This window comes from Astyanax mexicanus, chromosome 18, assembly GCF_023375975.1.
Source record: "Astyanax mexicanus isolate ESR-SI-001 chromosome 18, AstMex3_surface, whole genome shotgun sequence".
NCBI lineage: Eukaryota > Metazoa > Chordata > Actinopteri > Characiformes > Acestrorhamphidae > Astyanax > Astyanax mexicanus.
The window spans coordinates 31,085,666-31,108,418 of record NC_064425.1 but is presented as its reverse complement, the minus strand read 5'-3'; the positions used below and the strand labels follow the sequence as shown (position 1 = coordinate 31,108,418).

The 22,753-nt window shown below is 41.5% G+C and overlaps 7 non-coding genes across 7 annotated transcripts; all 7 read right to left on the bottom strand.

Annotated features, from left to right (window-relative positions):
• Nucleotides 1-692: 692 nt before the first annotated feature.
• Nucleotides 693-811, bottom strand: LOC125783204 (5S ribosomal RNA). Its single transcript, XR_007425938.1, has one exon. It is a non-coding gene; the product is annotated as a 5S ribosomal RNA (ribosomal RNA).
• Nucleotides 812-1,614: 803 nt separating this feature from the next.
• Nucleotides 1,615-1,733, bottom strand: LOC125783955 (5S ribosomal RNA). The gene has a single exon (XR_007426675.1). It is a non-coding gene; the product is annotated as a 5S ribosomal RNA (ribosomal RNA).
• Nucleotides 1,734-2,540: 807 nt separating this feature from the next.
• Nucleotides 2,541-2,659, bottom strand: LOC125783064 (5S ribosomal RNA). Its single transcript, XR_007425799.1, has one exon. It is a non-coding gene; the product is annotated as a 5S ribosomal RNA (ribosomal RNA).
• A 796-nt stretch (nucleotides 2,660-3,455) lies between these two features.
• Nucleotides 3,456-3,574, bottom strand: LOC125783885 (5S ribosomal RNA). Its single transcript, XR_007426605.1, has one exon. It is a non-coding gene; the product is annotated as a 5S ribosomal RNA (ribosomal RNA).
• Nucleotides 3,575-5,224: 1,650 nt separating this feature from the next.
• On the bottom strand, nucleotides 5,225-5,343 carry LOC125783203 (5S ribosomal RNA). Its single transcript, XR_007425937.1, has one exon. It is a non-coding gene; the product is annotated as a 5S ribosomal RNA (ribosomal RNA).
• An 808-nt stretch (nucleotides 5,344-6,151) lies between these two features.
• On the bottom strand, nucleotides 6,152-6,270 carry LOC125783202 (5S ribosomal RNA). Its single transcript, XR_007425936.1, has one exon. It is a non-coding gene; the product is annotated as a 5S ribosomal RNA (ribosomal RNA).
• Nucleotides 6,271-7,072: 802 nt separating this feature from the next.
• On the bottom strand, nucleotides 7,073-7,191 carry LOC125783226 (5S ribosomal RNA). Its single transcript, XR_007425960.1, has one exon. It is a non-coding gene; the product is annotated as a 5S ribosomal RNA (ribosomal RNA).
• Between the last annotated feature and the right edge of the window lie 15,562 nt (nucleotides 7,192-22,753).

The following is a 22,753-nucleotide window of genomic DNA, read 5'->3' as shown; positions in this document are numbered from 1 at the left end:
CAGGTGTTCACTGTCTATTGTGTTCAACTGCACTACCTCCATTCTCCATCTCCATTACACACACACACACGAAGACTGTACATTTACACTGTATATTCTATTTCTTATTTGATTGTATTTATATGTATCTTTATATTTTATATTTTATCTTTTTTTAACTTTGTGTATTGTGTAACCTGCTGCTGGATGCCAAGAATTTCCCCCCGGGGATCAATAAAGTATCTATCTATCTATCTATCTATCTATAAAATCATACACACACATTAAAGTATACTTGGCATACATTTACAGAAAGGCCCAAGGTGCCTTTTTAATTTTTTTCACCCCTGCCATCCAAACAGCCTGAGTCCGCGGCACACTTGATCCAGGTAATTAAGACCTTCAGGATCACGTGAACATTCTAGACACAGGTGTGTTAAATCTGAAATCTTTAGCGTGGTAGAGCCCCAGGAACAGGAGTCAGTCGCCCTGTACCTATGTTAAGAAAATAAAAAATAATGCATTTTTTCTTTATTTATTAGCATGAAGAAAGAATATCCTCCTTCAGAAAAATGAAAGAACTTTTAAGTGAGTATTTAATCTGTATATGGTTTACTGTAAGTGTTTTATATGAAGAGTAAACACAGTGTAGCCTTGTAAAAAATTGTGACATCATGGATTGAACGGAGTAAAAAATAAAGGAAAGATGGAAAAGCTTACAGCACCTGGTATTCCCAGGCGGTCTCCCATCCAAGTACTAACCAGGCCCGACCCTGCGTAGCTTCCGAGATCAGACGAGATCGGGCGTTCTCAGGGTGGTATGGCCGTAAGCGAAAGATCAACTCCCAACAAGCCTATTTATAAGTCACTCACAGACCTGAGTCTTTTCACTGTCATTTACTGCTCTTGACAAAAGTAAAGCAGCTCTACGGACTAAGACAAAGATCTTGCCTCAAAATAAAAGCTCCTTTTAACTTTCACTACAAAAAGTAACCAAAGAAAAAAAGACAAAAACTCCCTATATGTCTTAATTTTTATCTCTTCATTTTTTTTTGTTCAATTTTCTTGCTCTACGTTTCTTACTCAATGGAATGGAAGCTTCAGATTAGGCCCAATAAAAAAAGCCCAATTAAAAAAAAATCATATTTACAAAGAATATTCTGAGAAATAAATAAATAAAATCATACACACACATTAAAGTATACTTGGCATACATTTACAGAAAGGCCCTGTGTCCTACAGAAGGTGCCTTTTTAAATTTTTTCACCCCTGCCATCCAAACAGCCTGAGTCCGCGGCACACTTGATCCAGGTAATTAAGACCTTCAGGATCACGTGAACATTCTAGACTCAGGTGTGTTAAATCTGAAATCTTTAGCGTGGTAGAGCCCCAGGAACAGGAGTCAGTCGCCCTGTACCTATGTTAAGAAAATAAAAAATAATGCATTTTTTCTTTATTTATTAGCATGAAGAAACAATATCCTCCTTCAGAAAAATGAAAGAACTTTTAAGTGAGTATTTAATCTGTATATGGTTTACTGTAAGTGTTTTATATGAAGAGTAAACACAGTGTAGCCTTGTAAAAAATTGTGACATCATGGACTGAACGGAGTAAAAAATAAAGGAAAGATGGAAAAGCTTACAGCACCTGGTATTCCCAGGCGGTCTCCCATCCAAGTACTAACCAGGCCCGACCCTGCTTAGCTTCCGAGATCAGACGAGATCGGGCGTTCTCAGGGTGGTATGGCCGTAAGCGAAAGATCAACTCCCAACAAGCCTATTTATAAGTCACTCACAGACCTGAGTCTTTTCACTGTCATTTACTGCTCTTGACAAAAGTAAAGCAGCTCTACGGACTAATACAAAGATCTTGCCTCAAAATAAAAGCTCCTTTTAACTTTCACTACAAAAAGTAACCAAAGAAAAAAAGACAAAACCTCCCTATATGTCTTAATTTTTATCTCTTCATTTTTTTTGTTCAATTTTCTTGCTCTACGTTTCTTACTCAATGGAATGGAAGCTTCAGATTAGGCCCAATAAAAAAAAAGCCCAATTAAAAAAAAATCATATTTACAAAGAATATTCTGAGAAATAAATAAATAAAATCATACACACACATTAAAGTATACTTGGCATACATTTACAGAAAGGCCCTGTGTCCTACAGAAGGTGCCTTTTTAATTTTTTTCACCCCTGCCATCCAAACAGCCTGAGTCCGCGGCACACTTGATCCAGGTAATTAAGACCTTCAGGATCACGTGAACATTCTAGACTCAGGTGTGTTAAATCTGAAATCTTTAGCGTGGTAGAGCCCCAGGAACAGGAGTGAGCCGCCCTGTACCTATACGTTAAGAAAATAAAAAATAATGCATTTTTTTCTTTATTTATTAGCATGAAGAAACAATATCCTCCTTCAGAAAAATGAAAGAACTTTTAAGTGAGTATTTAATCTGTATATGGTTTACTGTAAGTGTTTTATATGAAGAGTAAACACAGTGTAGCCTTGTAAAAAATTGTGACATCATGGACTGAACGGAGTAAAAAATAAAGGAAAGATGGAAAAGCTTACAGCACCTGGTATTCCCAGGCGGTCTCCCATCCAAGTACTAACCAGGCCCGACCCTGCTTAGCTTCCAAGATCAGACGAGATCGGGCGTTCTCAGGGTGGTATGGCCGTAAGCGAAAGATCAACTCCCAACAAGCCTATTTATAAGTCACTCTGAGTCTTTTCACTGTCATTTACTGCTCTTGACAAAAGTAAAGCAGCTCTACGGACTAATACAAAGATCTTGCCTCAAAATAAAAGCTCCTTTTAACTTTCACTACAAAAAGTAACCAAAGAAAAAAAGACAAAAACTCCCTGTATGTCTTAATTTTTATCTCTTCATTTTTTTTTGTTCAATTTTCTTGCTCTACGTTTCTTACTCAATGGAATGGAAGCTTCAGATTAGGCCCAATAAAAAAAGCCCAATTAAAAAAAAATCATATTTACAAAGAATATTCTGAGAAATAAATAAATAAAATCATACACACACATTAAAGTATACTTGGCATACATTTACAGAAAGGCCCTGTGTCCTACAGAAGGTGCCTTTTTAATTTTTTTCACCCCTGCCATCCAAACAGCCTGAGTCCGCGGCACACTTGATCCAGGTAATTAAGACCTTCAGGATCACGTGAACATTCTAGACTCAGGTGTGTTAAATCTGAAATCTTTAGCGTGGTAGAGCCCCAGGAACAGGAGTCAGTCGCCCTGTACCTATGTTAAGAAAATAAAAAAGAATGCATTTTTTCTTTATTTATTAGCATGAAGAAACAATATCCTCCTTCAGAAAAATGAAAGAACTTTTAAGTGAGTATTTAATCTGTATATGGTTTACTGTAAGTGTTTTATATGAAGAGTAAACACAGTGTAGCCTTGTAAAAATTTGTGACATCATGGACTGAACGGAGTAAAAAATAAAGGAAAGATGGAAAAGCTTACAGCACCTGGTATTCCCAGGCGGTCTCCCATCCAAGTACTAACCAGGCCCGACCCTGCTTAGCTTCCGAGATCAGACGAGATCGGGCGTTCTCAGGGTGGTATGGCCGTAAGCGAAAGATCAACTCCCAACAAGCCTATTTATAAGTCACTCACAGACCTGAGTCTTTTCACTGTCATTTACTGCTCTTGACAAAAGTAAAGCAGCTCTACGGACTAATACAAAGATCTTGCCTCAAAATAAAAGCTCCTTTTAACTTTCACTACAAAAAGTAACCAAAGAAAAAATGACAAAAACTCCCTATATGTCTTAATTTTTATCTCTTCATTTTTTTTGTTCAATTTTCTTGCTCTACGTTCCTTACTCAATGGAATGGAAGCTTCAGATTAGGCCCAATAAAAAAAAAAGCCCAATTAAAAAAAATCATATTTTCAAAGAATATTCTGAGAAATAAATAAATAACTCCTCCTGATGTTCTACCAGTCTGTGGTAGCCAGCGTCCTCTTTTACACTGTTGTGTGTTGGGGAGGCAGCATCAGCAAGAGGGATGCTGGACGACTGGACAGGCTGGTGAGGAAAGCTGGTTCTGTGCTGGGATTAGAGCTGGAGTCCTTAACACCACTGGCAGAGAGGAGAGCCCTCAGCAAGCTGCTGAACATCATGGACAATGTTCACCACCCTCTGCACAGCACCATCACCAGGCAGAGGAGCTCATTCAGCGGCAGACTGCTGTCCCAGTCCTGCTCCACAGACAGACTCCGAAAGTCTTTTGTTCCTCAGGCCATAAGACTGTTCAACTCCTCTCAGCACAGCAAACTAAAGACTCTGTGAAACTTTTTCATTCCGGCCACTCTGGCCACACCATGGACACACCCCCAGCTATGGACACACTCTCAGACTTGCTGATGCCTAGAACACTTTTTATAGTTCTACCATATTTTGCACTAGTAGTTCATTCACTAGTTAATTCATCTACTGTTTACGTATCTTTTGCACTGCTTACGTATCTTTTGCACTGCTTAATTTAAATTATTATATAACTGTGTATTTGCACTTTCTGTTTGGCTGACATCAGGTGTTCACTGTCTATTGTGTTCAACTGCACTACCTCCATTCTCCATCTCCATTACACACACACACACGAAGACTGTACATTTACACTGTATATTCTATTTCTTATTTGATTGTATTTATATGTATCTTTATATTTTATATTTTATCTTTTTTTAACTTTGTGTATTGTGTAACCTGCTGCTGGATGCCAAGAATTTCCCCCCGGGGATCAATAAAGTATCTATCTATCTATCTATCTATCTATAAAATCATACACACACATTAAAGTATACTTGGCATACATTTACAGAAAGGCCCAAGGTGCCTTTTTAATTTTTTTCACCCCTGCCATCCAAACAGCCTGAGTCCGCGGCACACTTGATCCAGGTAATTAAGACCTTCAGGATCACGTGAACATTCTAGACACAGGTGTGTTAAATCTGAAATCTTTAGCGTGGTAGAGCCCCAGGAACAGGAGTCAGTCGCCCTGTACCTATGTTAAGAAAATAAAAAATAATGCATTTTTTCTTTATTTATTAGCATGAAGAAAGAATATCCTCCTTCAGAAAAATGAAAGAACTTTTAAGTGAGTATTTAATCTGTATATGGTTTACTGTAAGTGTTTTATATGAAGAGTAAACACAGTGTAGCCTTGTAAAAAATTGTGACATCATGGATTGAACGGAGTAAAAAATAAAGGAAAGATGGAAAAGCTTACAGCACCTGGTATTCCCAGGCGGTCTCCCATCCAAGTACTAACCAGGCCCGACCCTGCGTAGCTTCCGAGATCAGACGAGATCGGGCGTTCTCAGGGTGGTATGGCCGTAAGCGAAAGATCAACTCCCAACAAGCCTATTTATAAGTCACTCACAGACCTGAGTCTTTTCACTGTCATTTACTGCTCTTGACAAAAGTAAAGCAGCTCTACGGACTAAGACAAAGATCTTGCCTCAAAATAAAAGCTCCTTTTAACTTTCACTACAAAAAGTAACCAAAGAAAAAAAGACAAAAACTCCCTATATGTCTTAATTTTTATCTCTTCATTTTTTTTTGTTCAATTTTCTTGCTCTACGTTTCTTTCTCAATGGAATGGAAGCTTCAGATTAGGCCCAATAATAAAAAAAAGCCCAATTTAAAAAAAAATCATATTTACAAAGAATATTCTGAGAAATAAATAAATAAAATCATACACACACATTAAAGTATACTTGGCATACATTTACAGAAAGGCCCTGTGTCCTACAGAAGGTGCCTTTTTATTTTTTTTCACCCCTGCCATCCAAACAGCCTGAGTCCGCGGCACACTTGATCCAGGTAATTAAGACCTTCAGGATCACGTGAACATTCTAGACACAGGTGTGTTAAATCTGAAATCTTTAGCGTGGTAGAGCCCCAGGAACAGGAGTCAGTCGCCCTGTACCTATGTTAAGAAAATACAAAATAATGCATTTTGTCTTTATTTATTAGCATGAAGAAAGAATATCCTCCTTCAGAAAAATGAAAGAACTTTTAAGTGAGTATTTAATCTGTATATGGTTTACTGTAAGTGTTTTATATGAAGAGTAAACACAGTGTAGCCTTGTAAAAAATTGTGACATCATGGACTGAACGGAGTAAAAAATAAAGGAAAGATGGAAAAGCTTACAGCACCTGGTATTCCCAGGCGGTCTCCCATCCAAGTACTAACCAGGCCCGACCCTGCGTAGCTTCCGAGATCAGACGAGATCGGGCGTTCTCAGGGTGGTATGGCCGTAAGCGAAAGATCAACTCCCAACAAGCCTATTTATAAGTCACTCACAGACCTGAGTCTTTTCACTGTCATTTACTGCTCTTGACAAAAGTAAAGCAGCTCTACGGACTAATACAAAGATCTTGCCTCAAAATAAAAGCTCCTTTTAACTTTCACTACAAAAAGTAACCAAAGAAAAAAAGACAAAAACTCCCTATATGTCTTAATTTTTATCTCTTCATTTTTTTTTTCAATTTTCTTGCTCTACGTTTCTTACTCAATGGAATGGAAGCTTCAGATTAGGCCCAGTAAAAAAAAGCCCAATTAAAAAAAAAATCATATTTACAAAGAATATTCTGAGAAATAAATAAATAAAATCATACACACATATTAAAGTATACTTAGCATACAGTTAAAGAAAGGCCCCTTGTCCTACAGAAGGTGCTCTTTGAATTTTTTTCACCCCTGCCATCCAAACAGCCTGAGACCGCAACACACTTGATCCAAGTAAGACCTTCAGGATCAAGTGAACATTCTAGACTCAGGTGTGTTAAATTTGAAATCTTCAGGGTGGTAGAGCCCCATGAACAGGAGTGAGCCGCCCTGTACCTATATGTTAAGAAAATAAAAAATAATGCATTTTGTTCTTTATTTATTAGCATGAAGAAAGAATATTCTCCTTCAGAAAAATGAAAGAACTTTTAAGTGAGTATTTAATCTGTATATGGTTTACTGTAAGTGTTTTATATGAAGAGTAAACACAGTGTAGCCTTGTAAAAAATTGTGACATCATGGATTGAACAGAGTAAAAAATAAAGGAAAGATGGAAAAGCTTACAGCACCTGGTATTCCCAGGCGGTCTCCCATCCAAGTACTAACCAGGCCCGACCCTGCTTAGCTTCCGAGATCAGACGAGAGCGGGCGTTCTCAGGGTGGTATGGCCGTAAGCGACAGATCAACTCCCAACAAGCCTATTTATAAGTCACTTTACTGCAGTAAATGGGGCTCGCTGTTGTTGTTTTAATTGTACCATGGTGCTAGCTTTTTATCCCTTTGTTTTATTTTTGTCGGCGCTACGCGGTCCAGTTTAGAGCGGAGCACAGTTTGTAGATTTTCTGTTATGTGCTCGAGATCATGTTCATGGGACGGAAGGGAGATGGTTAAGTTGCAAAATACAGTTTTTAGTGGATCTTGATCCTTTTCAAAGTGGATATTAAATTCTTTTACGACCTTATCAGAAAGAAGAGTTACTGCTGCTAAAAAGTCAGCAAATTCACTAATAAAATTTGAGTATGGTCCAGGAGGACGATACAGTGTTATCAGCAGAAATGAATGCTGCGTTTTGAAAGCAGGAGACGGGCCTGCTACTTTAAGACTAAAAACTTTAAACGACTTAGCATCCAATTCTGAGTTTTGAGTTATACCTAACATTGAGTCGTAAATTGTGGCAACACCACCACCACGACCAGAGCTGCGTGGGTAACTAAAATAGCTAAAACCTGTGGGGGGGTAGACTCATTTAAAGCGATATTCCTCAGGTTTAAACCAGGTTTCACACAGACATAGTGCAGTAAGGTGATTATCAGTAATAATATCATTAACAATAACTGATTTCGGTGCTAGCGATCTTATATTTACTAGCCTTAGTTTCATACGGAAGCTGCTGGTACTCTGAGAAACGGATGCAGTTGTTTTAATTTTAATAAGCTTATTAAAATAGATTTTCTGACCTTTTCGATTTCGAGCTACATGGGGGAAAGACACAGTCTCAATCCTAAACCTTTGTATCAGAAAAAGGCAGATAATTAAAACTCACGGTCTTATGAAAAGGAAATTGGCAAGATAAATCATTAGAACGATGTATATTACTAAACTGCCCATTACTTAGACCACTAACCTGGCCGGTATGACTGGTTAGAGCCAGTCAGTCCCGGCATAGCACCGCCTCAATGTTTCCAGAGAGGACAGTGGATCCCAGGCGGCTGGGGTGAAGCCCGTCTCTGTGGAAGAGGGCTGGACGCTCCCGAAAACTCTCCCAGTTGTCCACGTAGCCGACTCCACTAGCAGAGCACCAGTCCCGCAGCCAGCAATGGAGAGCGTAGAGGCGGCTGAACAGCTGGCTCCCGCGGCGGTAGATGGCCATCGGACCAGAGATGAGGAGGCGGGCGCGGGTCAGTCTGCGAGCGGTGTCCAAAAGAGTGCGGAAGTGCTCCTTCAGGACCTTGCTGCGCCGGGCTGACGTGTCGTTGGTACCCACATGCAGGATGACTGTGCCGGGGTCCCCGAGATGCCGAAGCACCGTAGGTGCTGAGAAGGTAGGAGGGAAACCCGCTTTCCTTGGCCGCGCGCCGGCAGCTCTGGGGTGGAGATGGCATCGAGGGACTCCTCCAGCCTCGTCTTCTGCTGGTGGAGCTCCGACTGCCTCTCGAGCAGGAGCTGGATCTGCCAATCCAGACGGGCGAGCTCCTCGCTGAGTGTCAGGAGAGCACGGTCCTCCGCAGTCGCCATTACCTCGAAGTAAGCACAAACACACAAAAATAACAGCAAAAATCGAGTAATAACACGAAACTAATAGCTACCTGAGGGATTTTATAGGTTTAGGAATGTTATAAAGACGGTTAAAAGTTAATAAATAGTATAAAATGTGAAGAAATAGCTAAAACAGAGACTAGCAGCAGAGAAGAGCTAAACAAACAGCAAGCAGGTCCGCAAGCCGGAAGTTGCGTAACTCACCGTGTCACCAGGCTGCCAGGGTTGTTCAAATCTGCATACAGTTTAAGTAAAAACACACATTACACACACATTACTAACATTTAAAGAGGATTCACATATCCTGATGTGTTTTGTGGAAATGTGGGACATATTTCAGATTAACATCTATATCCAAACACGAACCATAAAATAAATAAAAAAGACACACCCTCTTAAAGTTGTGATTGACCTTCAATATCTGGGATGGCTTGGATTGATCCAAGCTCAGATGCTCCTAGATGAAGAAAACTCCTGTTAACCAAGAACAGAATTGTAACACTAAATAAAATGTAGTAAATGAATGAGGGTGTGATTTAATGTCCTTACCAGCTATAATGTCTGAACGCATGCCAGGAGACACATCAGCCATGGCAAGAGAGACAAAAGGCCTACCCATAGCCAGCAGGGGCTGAGTGAAGGAGGGTTGGACCACAGCAACAGAGGGACCGGGCATGGGCTCGTCAACAGCGGGAGCGGCAGTGGGAACGGCAGCGTCAGGCGCAGCAGCAGTCGAGGCAGGAGCGAGAAGGGGGTGTGACGCTGAGGACATGCCAGGTCCAGGGGCGGAGCCCAGGCGCTCTGCCACAGCAGACAGCCGGGAGTCGATCCCCCGAAAAAAATTGAGACTGAAGCACTTGGACCAGCTGAGAGTCCAGCGAAGCAGCATTGGCCAAGACCAGAGGACGGAGGGGGGATGGAGTGGAGAGAGGTAGAACAGCAGGACTTCTTGGCCACCCAAGGAGAGAAGGACTTTGACTTCCGCTTTCCGCCAGGCTTTGCTGACTGGGTCTCCGCAGCCCAGGGTTTTTTTTCGCCAGCAGAGAAATTTTCTCTAGATAAACCGGCTGCGATGGGAATGCCATAAGCCTCCGAAGGCACAGCAGACCAGGGCGAGTCCTGAGCAGAGAGACGCACACTCCTGTGCAGCAATGGAGACGTCGAAGCGGCAACAGCTCCATCATCCGAATCAGAAACATGACAGACAGCCGAGACAGATATATCGAAACCACACTAGAACACACTAAAATGTCAAATACAGAGTGGTCAGGGATACAGAGATTTTCCCCATTTACAGCTTTTAAGTCTGTTAGAAAAAGCTTTAGATAATATTTTATAGTCAAGCCCAAAAAGTACAAGTCTGGATCTATTAAAGGCCAGAACACCCGCTCCTACAGCAGGTTTCTCAGCATCACCAGAATCATAAAGGCCCTCATTTCCACAACTGGAATTTTATTTTCAAAAAGTTCCATCTTACATTTTAGCTGGCCTGTGTTTCGGGCAAAATAGCTTTTGGCAAATCTCAAGTTAAATGTTTTTGCCAATGTCCCACCCTTGGCCAAGGGAAGTAACTGATATTTCTCTCTCTCCTCCCCTCCCAGAAAAAAAGGAAGAGTGCAAAAACATGCAGGTTGTAAGGCGTAAGAAGTTGCTCCAGATAATGCGGGCCGGACCATTGAGGGATTTATACGTCAATTATTTTATAATCTATGCGAAATTTAACAGGTAGCCAGTGTAGGGATGAAAGAATAGGTGTAATGTGATCAAAGAGTTTTGAATTAGATTCGAGCATCAACTGGTAGCCAATGGAGCTCAATGAGCAGTGGGGTGACCATGAGTCGATGGTTATAGTGAAGTTGTGTTAAAAGAAAGGTTTTGCTTGTATTACCAGAAGTTCAGTCTTTGAGAGATTTAGTTGAAGGTGATGCTCCTTCATCCATGAGGATATGTCTGAGAGACACTGCGATATCCGTGCAGAGATTGAGTGATCTTCAGGTGAGAATGACAGGTATAGCTGAGTGTCATCAGCAAAGCAATGGTGGGAAAAGCCATGTGAGCGGATAACCTGACCTAGAGAGGCGGTGTATATTGAGAAGAGAAGGGGACCCAGTACCGAACCCTGGGGAACCCCAGTGGATAAGGAGTTGCCATGACACCTTGAATGAGCGCCCAGTGAGGTATGATTTGAACCAGGAAAGCACATTGTCTGAGATCCCCATGTTTGAGAGTATAGTTAGGAGGAAGTCGTGGTTGATTGTGTCGAAGGCGGCCGAGAGGTCCAGCAGAATGAGCACTGAGGATTGACCTGCAGCTCTGGCAGTTTTCAACGCTTCAGTCACAGACAACAGAGCCGTCTCGGTAGAGTGTCCTTTTTTGGGGCCAGGATGTCATTCTGGGAGAGGAAGCCAGAGACCTGATTTAAAACTGCTCTTTCTAGTGTTTGAGCCAAGGTAGTAGTGAGACTAGTTTTTAAGCAGTGGTGTCACATGTGCTTGTGCAGTTGGGAATACACCAGAAGTTAGAGGCATTGATGGTGTGAGTGATAGCCGGAATAATTGCAGGTGCGATGGTTTGAAGGAATTGGCTCAAGTGGACGCGTAGTAGGACGGCTACGTTTTAGGAGAGCCTGTATCTCGTTCTCAGTAAGAGGAGTGAACGAGCAGAAAGTGACTCCTTCGGTAGAGGGATACCGGGCAGCAGAGTATGTATTAGGACTGCTACATGTTACATCAGTAAACTGGTTGCTGATAGCTGCCACTTTCCCAGTAAAGAATGAGGCAAGTGTTTCAGCAGTGACTCATATAGCCGGAGGAGGAGGAGGAGGGTTGAGTAGTGATTTAAATGTAGCAAATAGTTTCCGGGAGTCTGTGAGGGAGCTAAATTTATTGTGATAAAATTCAGCTTTAGCAGTAGTAAGGTTGGCTGAAAAAGAAGCCAGGAGCAGTTGGTAATTTTTTAGGTCTGACAATCTTGCTCAGGGATAGAAGACAGGAGCATGTCGAGTTCACTCATTTGTCCAGGAGGACGGTAGATAACAATAATGGCAAGTTTTGCTGGAGTATTAACCAGTGTGGCATGATACTCTAATGAATTGTATGTGTTTGCAGGTAATGATGGAGTATGTTTCAAGCCATTAGTGATTAATAGGCCAGTTCCACCTCCTCGTCCTGAGAGACGAGAAGTATGGGAGAAGGAATAATTATTAGAAAGTGTCGCCAGAGTAGCAGTGTTTTCAGGATTAATCCAAGTTTCAGTCAGGGCAAGCAGTTGTAATGATAGATGATTTGCATAAGAGGAGATAAAATCTGCTTTATTAACAGCCGACTGGCAGTGCGTTTTTTAATCGCCTTCTGGAAGTAAATGGAAGAATGCAGTTGTAACTATGCTACGTGTGTATCAAACGAGAGAACTGGGTCAAAGATGACCCCAAGGTTTCTTACAGTTTTACCAGGTATAATAAGTGACCGTCTATGTCTATAGCAGGGGTCACTAATAGGCGGACCGCGGTCCAGGTCCAGAACCAGACGTTGTCCAATCCGGAACCAAACTGATAAACTACAGAGAAGGATATAATTCTGACCATGTTCATTTAAAGCATCGAACGTTTGTCTTTATGGTTTACGTGCTTTACAGCGCAATCACCAAACGCTCTCCTCTGCCAATCAGATCTGTGCAGATGCGAGCACGTGGAGCCACACAGGAGAAGCAGGCGGTGAGAGGTGGGAGAATAAAGCGAGAAAAGCTAATACAGATGGTGCGCACCAGAAAAATAAATGAAAATACTACATTTATAACAGTAATGTAACCTCGCAGTGTTACTTGGAGGAATTAAAGAGAAACAACCGAGACAAAAAGAGAAACTTTTTTTTTTTTCGTAATTAGTTTTATTTTTGTCAGCACTACACGATCCAGGTTAGAGCTGAGCACAGTTTGTAGATTTTCTGTTATGTGCTTCATCTTTTTCATGGGACGGGAAGGAGATAGTTAAGTCAGGGAGGTTGTTTTTAAAGGCGTTAGCTATTGAGGTTACTTTATGCTTGCTGATATAGCGGGGCGGGAGTAGGATATTTTGATTAAAAACTATTTCAAACACAATTAAATAGTGATCGGATATTGAGTCATGTTGAGAGAGTAACTGTATTCTCAGACTCAATACCCAGTGTCAAAACTAAATCTAATGTATGATTACATCGGTGGGTGGGGCCAATAAAATTTTGTTTGAAGCCTAGAGCATCTAAAACTGATTTAAATGCAATTTTTAGTGGATCCTGATCCTTTTCAACGTGGATATTAAAGTCTCCAACAATTACGACCTTATCAAAAAGAAGAGTTACTGCTGCAAGAAAGTCAGCAAATTTACTGATAAAGTCTGAGTATGGTCCAGGAGGACGATACAGTGTTATCAGCAGAAATGAATGCTGCGTTTTGAAAGCAGGAGATGGGCCTGCTACTTTAAGACTAAGAACTTCAAACGACTTAGCATCAAATCCTGAGTTTTGAGTTATACCTAACATTGAGTCGTAAATTGTGGCAACACCACCATGACCAGAGCTGCGTGCATAGGCGTAGGAACCGGGGGGGATGGGTGGGACATGTCCCACCCAATATTAGAAACAGGTGGATTTGTCCCCCCCAAAAATGACATCTTTTCGCTCAGATCAGGTGTACTATTAATGAGAAGACCAATCACGAAGCCGGTTCAGGTATTAAGTCCCGCCTCTCAGTAGAAACAGCCAATCAGCTTGCTGGTTTTGCGCCGCGCGAAGGAGAGGCAGTTTGCTGTTTGGAAGCCCCTCCCCCTCGCTGTGAGATTTAGCAGCGGGATCGGGGTGCAGCAGCTTCAGCTGATTTTAAAGCAGATCTGGATATACGGATATTTTTCTAAAAGAAAGGTAACGATAGGTTAACCACGTCAACTGTGATGATATGTTTCTGCTAGCTGGTTAAAAATACACGTATCTGAATTAGCCCACAGATTAAACCCACTGTGATTAATAAACTGCAGCTGTGTTAGTGAGTTAGCTTAACTTTGGAATGAGCTAGATTGGGAGTCAAGGTTAAAGAAAAAAAAAAACTATATATGTAATGTTCAACTTGCCCTGTACCTGATCAGCTAATCACTGTTTCATTTTCAATTAATTTAGGATTACAGGACTTACTGTGAGCTATAATGAACGAATATTCATTTAGCTAACTAGTTAACTAGAAGCCAGATGTAGTGGATAGTCAGAATTTAGTACAGTACTTTATGTTTGTAGTTTAAAGCAGTTTCTTAACCCCGATCACTGCCCCAAAAAATTTCCACCTGATCCAGCTGATCAGATAATAAACAGTAATTTACTGAGTTTACCTGTTAAAATCCTTTAAAGTCAAAGTCAAAGTGGTTTTTATTGTCATTTCAGCTATATACAGAGTACACAGTGAAACGAAACAACGTTCCTCCAGGGACCATGGTGCACATAAACACAGTGTAGACAGAACAATAGTGCAACAGTACAAAAGTGCAGACAGACAATACAACACAATACAGACAAAGAATAATAAATAACAAGACAGTGTGCAAATTTAGCCCCCTATGGAGCCTAAATTAATCATTATGTATATCCAGCAGTGTATTAGACACATCATACCACCACTAACTTTATTAAATGCCTTTAAAGCAGAGGAAGCTCTAAAATATGCAGAACAGTGTTAATATGCAGTAGAATATGTAAGAACAGGATTGATAAACACTGCTGTAACGTGACTTCTGTTCATTTGTAGTTCACAGTAAGACCACATGTCCTGATGTTTATAAAAATCTCTATGAAACTTAAAGTTACATTCTTTTACAAAAAAGGACACCATCTTAAGAAGAGCTCTCAGTAAAAAAAAAAAAGTGCAGGAGAAAATGTAAATATATGACAGAATTGACATGCCAATACATAATAATAATAATAATAATAATAATAATAATAATAATAATAAACAAATCTGTTATATTATTTTAAATATTAGGTGATAACTGATTATTTTTGTCGTATGTATATTATTCAGACATTGCATGCATAATTTTTTCTAACAACAGTAAATGTAACGTGGAGTAACATGTTTAGGTTGTTAAATCACCTTATAATAATAATTTACTTTTAGAGTGGGCTTGGGTTCATATTGGCAAATGTGTCCCCCCCAATATCAAGTCCGCTCCTACGCCCTTGGCTGCGTGGGTAACTAAAATAGCTAAAACCTGGGGGGGTAGACTCCATTTAAAGCGATATATTCTTCAGGTTAACCCAGGTTTCACACAGACATAGTGCAGTAAGGTGATCAGTAATAATATCATTAAAAATAACTGATTTCGGTGCTAGCGATCTTATATTTAATAGCCCTAGTTTCATGTGGACGCTGCTGGTACTCTGAGAGACAGATGCAGTTGTTTTAATTTTAATAAGATTATTAAAACAGATTTTCTGACCTTTTCGATTTCGAGCGACATGGGGGAAAGACACAGTCTCAATCCTAAACCTTTGTATCAGAAAAAGGCACATAATTAAAACTCACGGTCTTATGAAAAGGAAATTGGCAAGATAAATCATTAGAACGATGTATATTACTAAACTGCCCATTACTTAGACCACTAACCTGGCCGGTATGACTGGTTAGAGCCAGTCAGTCCCGGCATAGCACCGCCCCAATGTTTCCAGAGAGGACAGTGGATCCCAGGCGACTGGGGTGAAGCCTGTCTTGGTGGAAGAGGGCTGGACGCTCCCGTAAACTCTCCCAGTTGTTCACGTAGCCGACTCCACTAGCAGAGCACCAGTCCCGCAGCCAGCAGTGGAGAGCTTAGAGGTGGCTGAACGGCTGGCTCCCGCGGCGGTAGGTGGGCATCGAACCAGAGATGAGGAGACTGGCGCGGGTCAGTCTGCGAGCGGTGTCCAGAAGAGTGCAGAAGTGCTCCTTCAGAACCTCGCTGCGCCGGGCGGATGTGTCGTTGGTACCCACATGCAGGATGACTGTGCCGGGGTCCCCGCGATGCCGAAGCACCCTAGGAAGCCGCCGGGCGACGTCCAGGACCTGAGCTCCTAAAGACACGACACTGCAGCATTACCCTTAGCGTTAGACACCTTTAAATGCCTAAAACTAGAATCCCTGACAATGAGGATATTGCCCTTATCTGTTTTCCTCGGGGCTGGGGGAGGTGAAGGAGGCGACGGCGACGAGCTAAGGACCTCAAACCGGTTTGTGGACTCAAAATCCGTCTGAGAAGGTAGGGGGGGAAACCCGGTTTCCTCGGCCGCGCTGGCGCTCCCAGGCCCCTCCCGGAGCGGGGGTGAAGATGGCGACAGACGGTGTCCGCCGCGCCGGCAGCTCCGGGGTGGAGACGGCCGCGAAGGAGGCATCGCTGGACTCCTCCAGCCTCGTCTTCTGCCGGTGGAGCTCCGACTGCCTCTGGAGCAGGCGCTGGATCTGCCGATCCAGACGGGCGAGCTCCTCACTGAGTGTCAGGAGAGCACGGTCTTCCGCAGTCACCATTACTTCGAAGTAAGCACAAACACACACAAACAACAGCAAAAAACGAGTAATAACACGAAAATAATAGCTACCTGAGGGATTTTATAGGTTTAGGAAGGTTATAAAGACGGTTTAATGTTAATAAATAGTATAAAATGTAAAGAAATAGCTAAAACAGAGACGAGCTAAACCAACAGCAAACAGGTACGCAAGCCGGAAGTTGCGTCACTCACCGCTGCTCTCTATGCCGGTTTGATGTCACTGCCAAGCACAAAGTGTGTACTCCAGTGGGTGTCGACCAGCCCAGCAGTTTGTCCTGATGAAGTATCTTCACACACCTCCTGTACATGGCCTGGGCATGTAGATATTCAAACTGCATGTCTGTCAGTCCATCCAGCACTCGTTATTGTCACTTATGGTGAAGAAGAGGATTAAGTCCTTGCCATCTACACTATGCGATCTAGGCCTTCGATTGGCCCTCTTTGAGGAGTGATTAATTTAGTGGTCAAATGTGTGCATTCCAGGATGGCACAGACGCTCCTCCTCATGAGCTTCAATACACCTGGCTACCTGCCGAGAATTTTATATAAAAAAAAAAACATGTAGCCACTCCCCCTCGCTACTGTAGAATTGTGGGTCACTAAGCACTCCTGTCTTGAAACCACTTTACCATGGTAGTCACAAACTACTTCTCCCAAGGCAAGAAAATGCCTTGTAACCAACATCCCAATACCCTTTCCTGCTATCTCTGCAACTTCAAGTCCCTTCCACTTCTGCGTCCTGCACAGCTTCTGCAATGAAGCACTGTCCAATGGCGGTGTCCATGCACCAGAAGACTTTCACTGCTTGACAATGGTTGCAACATCTGGAACGTTTGCAGACCACCCTTGCTTCTTGAACTCTGGATTCAGAGAACAGCTTACAGGCAAAGTTATCTGTGAAGAAAGTAAAAAAAAAAGAAGAGATTAGTCACTAAGCCCACATAAGTACGATGATGTTATTCAAGGCAGTAATAAGAGTTGATACTATGACTAGGATAAGAGATTTAATCCTTAAACGGTCATATCCGTGGCGCTCATGAACCCCTGTCAGGGATTCCCACTCCGACCCTTTGGTGGAATCCCATCCAACTTTACTGGAGATGACTGGAGCAACTGGTCATATACCTTTTTTAAACAATATTTGTGTTAATGTTTGAGATGGTCTTGTGTCACGAAATTTGATACGCCAATTTTTTTAAGTTCTGAGAAATCTGTCTTTCTTGTGTAGCTCCTAAATATCTTTCATGTTGATGAGATGGCAGACTGTCTACGTAATTCAATAAAAACCTTAAAATATTGCTCTGAGACTTTAGCAACACTATCCAATATCTTTTTTGGTTTTGTTGAGAGATGTTTCTTAGAATTGCAAAGAATGGTTTGTCCTCAATGCACGGGACACTACCTGGATGTTTCCCCACGACCTCTCCGGGCTGCTTGTTGAGTTCGGCTTAAAGACCAAACTGCAACCGTTGTTGGTAGTTAAAGCCCCCTGTGGTTAGGAAATTGTTGAAGTACTGGGTGCAGTGTTGAATCCAGGTGGTGTAATACTTTCAACCAGGTGGGCCAGGCCTGCTTTATAAAATAAATTTAAAATTATTTTACAAACAAACCATACAATCACACAAATTACAAATTCACTCAATTATTACAAATTTAACATACCAAGAGGATTCACATATCCTGATTGTTTGCTGGTTTTGTGGAATTGTGGGACATATTTCTGATTAACATCTATATCCAAACAAGAACCATAAAAAATACATTAAAAACAAGACACATCCTCTTAAAGTTGTGATTGACCTTCAATATCTGGAATGGCTTGGATCGATAAAAGCTCAGGTGCTAGAACAGAGGGGACGTGGAGTGGAGAGCCGTAGAGCAGCAGAACGGCAGGACTTCTTGGCCACCTAAAGAGAGAAGGACTTTGACTCTCGCTTTCCGCCAGGCTTTGCCGACTGGGTCTCCGCAGCCCAGCATGTTTTCCACCAGCAGAAGAAGATCTTCTCTAGATAAACCGGCCGTGACGGGAATGCCATAAAGCCTCCTATGGTGCAGCAGACCATGGCGCACTCCTGTGCAGCGGTGGAGACGGTTAAGGGGCAACAGCTCCATCATCCGAATCAGAAACGTGCCTCTGAGAACACATTAAATTGTCAAATATGGAGTGGTAAGGGATACAGAAAGATTGTCAGGAGAAGTATTTTATAATCTATACGAAATTTAACAGGTAGCCAGTGCAGGGATGAAAGAATAGGGGTAATGTGATCAAACTTTCTATCTCTAGTAAACACTCTTGCGGCTGCATTCTGAACTAGCTGGAGTTTATGAAGTAATTTATGTGGACTTTCAGCCAATAACATGTTGCAGTAGTCCAGCATCGAGGTTTGAATGCATGCACCAGCTTCTCAGCATCTTCCAGAGAGAGTATACTGCGGATTTTAGCTACATTTCGTAAAAGGAAGAATGCAGTTTTAACTATGCTACATATGTGAGCATCAAACGAAAGAATTGGGTCAAAGATGACCCCAAGGCTTCTCACAGTTTTACCAGGTATAATTAAGTGACCATCTATGTGTATAAGTATTAATGTTTGTTTTTATCAATATTAGAACCTAATAGAAGGACCTCAGTCTTATCAGAATTAAGTAAGAGAAAGTTGTGTGTCATCTAATTTTTAATCTCTTTAATACAGTCTGTTATTTAATTTAGACAGAGGTACTTGTTGGGTTTAGTAAATGTAAAGTTCTGTGTCATCAGCATAGCAGTGAAAGTTAATACCATGACTACGGATGATTTTACCCAGCGTGAGGGCAGATCCTTTAATTTCTATAAGATTTTGTACCCTATCGAGCAGAATGGCGTGATCTATGGTGTCAAAGGCAGCACTAAGATCTAGCAGTACAAGGATGGCAGTGCTGCCCCTATCAAGAGCTGAAAGTAAATAATTAGTTACTCTTAGTAAAGCTGTTTCAGTGCTATGGTTTTGTCTAAATCCAGATTGAAAAACCTCATGAATACTATTGCTTTGTAGATAAAAGCACAGTTGCTTAAACACAATTTTTTTCTAGAATTTTGGCTACAAAGGGAAGATTAGAAATTGGTCTATAATTAGCAAGCTCGCGGGGGTCCAGATTTGGCTTTTTGATAATGGGCTTAATGACCGCCAATTTAAGAGAATTGGGTACGAAGCCCATGCTAAGGGATAAACTGACTATTTCTAGTAATGGTTTACCCACCTTTGGCAGTGATTGTTTAAGTAACTGTGTGGGTACTGGATCTAATTTACAAGATGACTATTTTGATGAGCTAATTACATTTATTTCTGTAACCCGTCTGAAATACTCAAGATATACCTTTACTATTAATGTCGGCAGAGATAACGGAGCTAGTTTGTTTTTGATTTGCTGGTAAGTTTTTAGCCACAGTACTGAAAAGGAATCTAGGGCTAAGATATATATATATATATATATATATATATATATATATATATATATATATATATATATATATATATATATATATATGTCACATTTACATTCAAAGTTACGGGCGTTTTGTTTTAATGTGCGTGTGGTCGTTATACTACGGAGGTTGCTTTTTTCCATAATTTGTTTTATTTTTGTCGGCGCTACACGATCCAGGTTAGAGCGGAGCACAGTTTGTAGATTTTCTGTTATGTGCTTCATCTTTTTCATGGGACGAGAAGGAGATAGTTAAGTTGGGGGGTTGTTTTTTAAATGCATTAGCTATTGAGGTTATGTTATGCTTGCTGATATAGCGGGGCGGGAGGAGGATATTTTGATTCAGAACTATTTTAAACATAATTAAATACTGATCGGATATTGAATCATGTTGAGAGAGTAACTGTACTCTCATCCTCGATACCCAGTGTCAAAACTAAATCTAATGTATGACTATATTGGTGAGCGGGGCCAATAACATGATTTAAATGCAACCTTTAGTGGATCCTGATTCTTTTCAAAGTGGATATTAAAGTCTCCAACAATTACGACCTTATCAGAAAGAAGAGTTACTGCTGCTAGAAAGTCACTGATTCACTGATAAAATTTGAGTATGGTCCAGAAGGACGATACATTGTTATCAGCAGAAATTAATGCTGCGTTTTGGAAGCAGGAGATGGGCCTTCTACTTTAAAACTAAGAACTTCAAACGACTTAGCATCAAATGATGAGTTTTTGAGTTATACCTAACATTGAATCATAAATTGTGGCTACACCTCTACCACGACCAGAGCTGCGTGGGTAACTGAAATGGCTAAAACCTGGAGGTTTATTTAAAGCGATATATTCATCAGGTTTAACCCAGGTTTCACACAGACATAGTGCAGTAAGGTGATTATCAGTAATAATATCATTAACAATAACTGATTTAGGTGCTAACTATCTTGTATTTTATAGCTCTAGTTTAATACGGACGCTGCTGGTACTCTGAGATGGATGCAGTTGTTTTTTAATTTTAATAAGATTATTAAAACAGATTTTCCAACGCTTAGGGCTGAGATGCTGAGGTAACGCGAGACCTTAACGCGAATCTCGGCAGTATTGAGCAAGGCAGCGAGGCAGTGATTGCTAAACACTAGCTGTATAGATTAATTAGCCAGCTTAGATTTAGACAGCTTTAAAGGCTATAAAGTTTATATTAGTTAGATAATAACTACCTGAAGCGCACTGGAGGACGGCGAAGAGGACCTGGACAGTCTGCAAACTTTTATTGACGAGTGTTTCGAGCGAGTTGTCATGGGGAAACCAGACAAAACGCCGACTCCCTCAGGTAAAAAAGGAGCTCCGTCCGCCAAGAGGAGTCGCCCTGAAGATTCTCCTGGGGCTACTTCACATTCCAGCGATATGGTGGATATTCTGGAGTCCATAGATAAGAAGCTGTCCAGTTTCGACGCTCGCCTTTCCATTCTGGAAATTCTCCATAAGGAGTTTCAGGCATTGCGGGAGTCTGTGGAGTTCAGCCAGCAGCAGGTGGAAACACTCGCTGCGGAAAACACTTCCCTCAGAGAGTCGGTGAACTCCCTCACTAAGGGAATGAACCAGCTCTCAGAGGAAAATAAAAAAATAAAAGAGACCGTCCTCGAGCTCCAGGCCCGCGGCATGAGAGACAACCTCGTGTTTTCTGGATTACCAGAGAAGCAAGAGGAAAACCCGGAGACAACAGTGAAGGAGTTCATACAGACTTACCTGAAGCTTCCGGAGGACACCGTGAAGACCATCACCTTCGCTCGCGTTCACCGCATAGGAGCTAAATGACCCGGAGGACACCGATCCAGACCCATCGTGGCTAAGTTTGAACACTTCAAACAGAAGGAACTGGTGAAGAGCCGCGGGCGAGAGCTGAGGGGAACGGACTTCAGCGTTAACGACCAGTTTCCCAAAGAAATCCTGGAGCGACGCAAAGTTCTGTTCCCTATCCGAAAAAATACATCCAGGAAGGTTCTCGGGCTGTCATCGCGGTGGATAAACTCTACGTGAACGGACAGCTTCACCGCGACCAGAAAACCACGCCATGACTGTACTGACCAGGTGATCTGTATACAAACACGTCTGTTCTGACTCTTTCACTCCTTCTCCGCTAAAAGCTCATTATATATGTCTGTTTATAACTATTAATGCCGGGTCAATCAGTATAGCAGACTGTTACCATGTTAAGCACTCATTGTTTTTTTTTGTTTTTTTTTTTTGCACCCAACATGTTTACCACACGAGCACACAGTCATACAGGTTACATGCGAGAGCACACACACACACACACACCGTTAGTGAGCACACGTGACTTTCCCAGGTAACTCAAATATGAGCATGCTGAGGTTTGTCTCATGGAATGTACGTGGAGCTGGTTCGGGGGAAAAGAGGGTAAAAATTGCCCATCGGTTAAATGATTTAAAGGCTGACATTGTGTTTCTACAGGAGATACATGTATCTAAAACATCTGCGCAAACATTCTCCTTTCCACAGTTTCCTCACACATACTCAGCCTGTTATAACTCCAAACAAAGAGGTGTAGCTATATTGATTAACAAAAAGTTAAACTTCACCATCAGAAACACTATATCAGACCCAGAAGGCAGATTTATAATACTTAATTTATCTATTCAAAATATTAATTTTTGCATTGCTAGTATATATGCGCCAAATGTTGATGACCCCTCCTTCTTTCATACCTTTTTCACTTCACTTTCTGATCACTCTGACACCACACTGGTGATAGGAGGAGACTTCAACTTGGTACTTAATGAAGAGATTGACAGGCTCAGTACAGCAGTGAGTCAAAGGAACTGGCAGTCTGCAGACATTCTTAAACAGTACATGAAGGATTTTGGTCTATGCGATGCTTGGCGTTCACATCACCCCACTCTGAGAGAGTATAGTTTTTTCTCACACGTACATAAATCTCACTCTCGCTTAGATTACTTTTTAGTTAGCA